We start from the raw sequence: 5,591 nt of genomic DNA, 5'->3' as shown, positions 1-5,591 counted from the left end.
ATAATATGTAGTTATTTACACAGTTTAATGTAGGGTCGAGGTGGTTGTTTTTGTGACCTGATAATGTTCGTCGACATGTACAGGCAATTCTCTTGACCTTTGCTTCTTACTATATAATAGGTAAAAGGTACAGTCATGTACAGTATCGATCACAAGATAATCAGGAGATCTCAGGGACCACTTATATCCCTGGAACACGTTCAGTAAAATTACTATAGTCCTCGTTCCGTACATTTACTCAACATGTGCAGTAATTTTACTCTCCACGTTTTCAGTAAAATTACACAATCGCATGATCGTTTTTCTCGAGGAGTTATAAGGTGTGAACAACTTCGATTCCACTCACAATTTGCAAGCTCAATCTTCGGACGTTCAAGAAATCAACCCACCTCCACCCAATTTCTCCTCCAATGTGTAATTAAGTTTTTGGTTTACATCATGTTTTGCCTTTTATCGTGGCCCTCACCTTTGCTAGAGCTTAAATAAATTACTTTTAGTTTCTTATTTCTTGGATTTCTTAGTTATGTAAATAAAAGCGGCCATCTGGAATGGCCAGAATTTTAATCCCAACTGTTTGTTGCTATTTTTTATGCACTCTAGCAAACTAAACTTGGCTGTTGACATTAAGTGCACTCGGAGTTGGTATTATTTTACCATATTCGTGAAAGGGGACATAAAAATAGAATATACTTCGGAGCCAATCAGAATACTTAGTTTTGCGAAAGTGAGTAAGTAACAATAGAGTATACTTCAGAGTAAATTAGCATACAAAGATAACCATTGGTCCTCGATGACAAACGAAATGCTCGGCTGCCTCGTGGTCTGCTTTGATAGCTACTGTAACCGAATGAAAAGGCAATGAAATACATCATTTCTCAAGAAACGTATCTTCACTTCTCATCTTCAAAAGAAGTCCAGAAACCACGACATTTGTATAACAGATTTTTCCTCTCCAAATCAACTCCTGTGAAAACATCAACATCATTACTTTGTCATGTTGTGTAATGAAATTTTGGAGTAGCTTTCGATCACGTGCTAGGCAACAAAGAAGTTTACAGGTTCATGTTTCACCAAGGATGTTCATTTTCCAAGCAAATGACACGCAATTCGCAACACACGTAGTAAGGAATATTTTTCGAGTTTTTGGTCTTTAAAAGTTATATTTAAATGATGTTTCTGTTTTTACAATTTATCGACTTCAAAACGAGGTCAAGGTATAAATTTCTGAGGTTCCTCTCCGAGTTTTGTGTACACTGTTCACAGTCCGCTATTTTTTCGTGAGATCGTCGAGATACAGCGCGTCCTACCATTAATGGCTGGCATCTTGATTTTCAAATGTACTGATGGGGCGGGCGACGGGGATTAAAGCTCTAGGGCGAGAAAAATAGAGGGACTGTAATAACATCACTGCAGCTCGCGTTCACGGAGCGCGTTGTACCCGCAACGCAGGCGTTTGATTGGTCATAAGACAATAGATGTTAATTTGCGTTGACAACGAGTTTAGTTTAAGTTGCCGACACTGATAAGTAGATGACAAGTCGTCGTTTCCATACGCCTTCATAATACTACCATAAGGCACGTCTTGCGCAAACACACGAAGGTTTTTTGGTATTTTGCTGATGAATCAAGCAAGCCAACATGCTTTTGAAGCAGACCGGCCAGTGAAATGTTGTAACACAGTTTCTGCCAAACGAACTGAAATTTAACGATACGCCGATGCAAAAAAGACGACCTGTCAGCCAGAACAAGTGCCTGACCTTTTATCGGGAGGTTTAACCGTTTTAATCCGTGGTTAAGCAAGCATGCTTAGCGCTTCGATTAGGAAAATGTTTGAATTGTGCATGTGTTTATTTGGCGACTTTATTTGGAGGAATGCCCAGAATATATAAAATCACTGTTGCGAAAGGAGATATTCGTAAACCCGCGAAATCGATGCTAAATGTGTCTGGTAAAAGGCGTGAAATTCCTGTCACACCTTCTAAACGCGAGCTGCGGTAATATTATTACAGTCCCTCCACTTTTCTCGCTTCCTCCCAAACCGCCCCCGCCCCCTAAGTAGTTTTGACAGTCATACAAGATGGCAGCGCGTAACGCAAAGCGCTCAATGTCGACAATCTTACGGAAAAATAGGGGACTGTGAACAGTCTAGGTCTTGTGAGACTTCCATGCAATGTCACGAAAGATCAAAAGTCTTACGAAAAACTTCTTACGGCTCAAAGGAGACTAGACCATTTGCAGCGCATTGTAAAAAGGACATGTTGGAGTGACTAAGTGTCCCGCGTTGACCTTTCGCTACCATTTCTATCGCCACGCAAAAAAAAAAAATGGTAACATTGCCAATGTGTTGATCATTCTTCACTATTTGACGAAGTTGCACGCATTCATGGGAAAGGTGAAAAATGCGTTACGAATCATTGAGAAACGTTGCAATGCATTTTAAAGTATTCAAATGAGTTAAAGATGCATTTTACTCTTCAGCAGTAGTCACACGCGCTTCTCGAGTGTCTATTTTCTAAGCTATTCATTATGTTCATTATTTTTCATTCTGTTGGCAACTTCAAATCCTATATGCATGCATGGCTTGGCAGCCTGGTTAGGCAATATATTGATTGATCAGATAAGATAAGATAAGATAGGATGAGATAGATTAAGATAAGATAGGATAAGATAAGATAAGATAAGATAGGATAACATAACATAAGATAAGATAAGATGGGATAGGATAGGATAGGATAGGATACGATAAGATAAGATAAGAAAAAGATAAGATAGGACTAGATAGATGAAGATAAGATAGGATAAGATAAGATAAGATAGGATGAGATAGGATAACATAACATAAGATAAGATAAGATGGGATAGGATAGGATAGGATACGATAAGATAAGATAAGATAAGATAGGATGAGATAGATTAAGATAAGATAGGATAAGATAAGATAAGATAAGATAAGATGGGATAGGATAAGATAAGATAAGATAAGATAACATAGGATAAGATAAGATAAGATAGGATAAGATAGGATAAGATAAGATAAGATAAGAGAAGATAAGATAGGATAGGATAGGATAGGATAAGATAAGATAAGATAAGATAGGATAAGATAAGATAAGATGAGATAAGATAGGATAGGATAGGATAGGATAGGATAAGATAACATAAGATAAGATAAGATAAGATAAGATAAGATAGGATAAGATAAGATAAGATAAGATAAGATAAGATAAGATAGGATAAGATAAGAGATAAGATAAGGTCAACTTTATTTATCCACGCTAGCCTAGATCAGCAAAAAGTCTAAAGTCTAAGTCTAAGCTGGTTTCCATTAGGGGTGTGCAAAAATAGATAACTAATAAATAGTTAATGCAAAATCATACGATCTAAAGTACACGCTACAGATGATGTAAACCTTATAATCCGTACATTAAGTATTTTAAAAAAGAGTTATAGAATCTAAGTTAAATTTTATACTACCCATAATGACAAAAAAAAAAACAAAATAAATACAAACAAGACATATTCGCTGTTAATGTTCTAATTAAGGCCTATGGGATTTGATTTTAGCTTTAAATGACGCGAGGGTCGCACATCAGGAAATATCTTTTGGTAAGAGGAAGGGCAACATTTTTAGTTGCATTTCTAAGATTGTAATTACTATTGATTGCGTAGGCTTCTGTAAAGATATTTGATGTCTGGCTGGTGCCAAGGCGTTATGTATGACTATGTCCACAAAGTCTCTTATGTCATATTGCATTAGTGCGTCACAGCGTGCCCTCACCCCTTCCCCCCTCGACAAAAGAAAGAAAACAATATAATAATAATGAAAATTGAATTCGAAGGAAGACGTAGAACTAACTGCCTTAGTGTTTCATCTTATTGAACGGTCACACTATTTCCAGGACGCTCGGCTTGTACACTCGAGAAAATCGAATACATAATAATAATTGATAATAATAATAATAATTCATTATTTGTAAGGCGCAAAATAGCATATAAATATGATCTAATTCTAGAGGCAGCAAGAAATTCAAAACGCACCTCAAAAACAGTTATTGCAGCAACTACAACAGTTGAAACTAGCTGGGTCGAGAATTTGAAATCTGAAAAACCATCAAAAATGTTATTATGCAAGGCAAGGCAGTAGTTGATATAAGTTTTAATACAAACAAGAAAAACACACTCAACGAAAAGCTGTTGCAATTTGTAATAACTTCGTCGTACAAGTATAGACTTAAGTAACATTGCAGGAGCTGCAGCATCAAGGCCTGTCAGTAAAAGGATGTTGTGTCAGTCACCTGAGTTATAGTTGTCACGGAGAGAAGAAATTATAAACTAGTAGAAACGTTTACTATAAATTAAGCCCTGTGCAAGCGGACGCAACATTGTTGGCCAACAACCCCCAACATTTTTTGGATGTTACACGTTGCGTCCGTTGGCACACCCTGCTGCTTGTTGTTGTGTGTTGTTGGGAGTTGTTGCACAAAGTTTGAAACCGGTCAAACTTTTAGCTACGTGCAAACAGACGCAACAACTTCCAACAATGTTGGTAGTTGTTGCGTCCGTTTTCACGTATTGCTGAAGGTACCAACCATTGATACAAGTAAAGATACAAAAAAGGTCATTAAAGCACAAAAAAAAAAAAAAACTTTCATACATTAACTACGGTTCGTAGGAAGGCTCGTAGGAAAGCTCTGAGAAGAAAACTACGGGCTTCAAAGTATAGAGTGTTAAGAGTCGGACTGCAGCCAAGTAATAAAATAACTAACAATTCAGACAAAGACGCTAATTTAACAAACCTTCTCTCGGCTTGTAAATGTAGTGCAGCAGCTTAATATACCACTTCGCGTCGGCTGAGTCCCTGTAAAACAAAACCAAAAAAAATTGTCTCCGTAAACGCGAAAAATTCCGCCCCCACTTAACCGGTCGAACCACTCAGATTATTTCACTGAGGAAATTTCAAGTCAAGTCGGTTCATTTGTAAGAGTTGTGACGTCATTGTCACGTGGTATTGATTCCGATGTCCAAAAAATTATATCATAATGTCATTAGTCTATGTGTAATCTATGTGTTACTAAAGATCAAGCTGTTTGGGTATAAGAGGTCCAAAGATGGAAGACGTGCCTTGGAATGAGACACCTCAATTCTTACCTGTTTAATCCTGGATTGAACACATGCATGACATGTTTTATTGCTGGCTCTGAAACCAAACACATCCTGTCGGTTTCAACAGCACTCTGCAAGATTCCGTTAGAACACCAGATTAATAAATTTTCCGCTTTACTCGATGGTAATAATATATAAAAGAAAATTCAATTCAAAGTTATTTAAGGCTGTGAGAGAAGTGATTATAATAAGCTTGAAAATTCAATTGATTGCATTTAAAAGTGTGACTCATAAACTAACAGAACCTCCTGATTTCCATTTGTGGGCAAGAACCACTTTCTTCGGGCTTCTAGGATCAGCCAAACAGCAAATCGTAGAGTGATGAACAACAGACACAAGATGGTTGGGAGGAAGCTGAGGAACCCAATAAACAGCTCATTCCTCCTTTCACCCTATTGAACAATAAAAATACATTTGAGAAGATCCAT

General features: G+C 37.2%; 1 long non-coding RNA gene across 1 annotated transcript; it reads right to left on the bottom strand.

Annotated features, from left to right (window-relative positions):
* Positions 1-4,002: 4,002 nt before the first annotated feature.
* Positions 4,003-5,236, bottom strand: LOC140945863 (uncharacterized). The gene is made up of 3 exons (XR_012166764.1): positions 5,149-5,236; positions 4,797-4,858; positions 4,003-4,100 (listed from the first exon to the last, which is right to left on the bottom strand). It is a non-coding gene; the product is annotated as an uncharacterized lncRNA (long non-coding RNA).
* Between the last annotated feature and the right edge of the window lie 355 nt (positions 5,237-5,591).

This window comes from Porites lutea, chromosome 8 (genome assembly GCF_958299795.1).
Source record: "Porites lutea chromosome 8, jaPorLute2.1, whole genome shotgun sequence".
Classification (NCBI taxonomy): Eukaryota; Metazoa; Cnidaria; class Anthozoa; order Scleractinia; family Poritidae; genus Porites; species Porites lutea.
The sequence above is the reverse complement of the archived record's forward strand: the minus strand, read 5'-3'. Positions and strand labels throughout refer to the sequence as shown.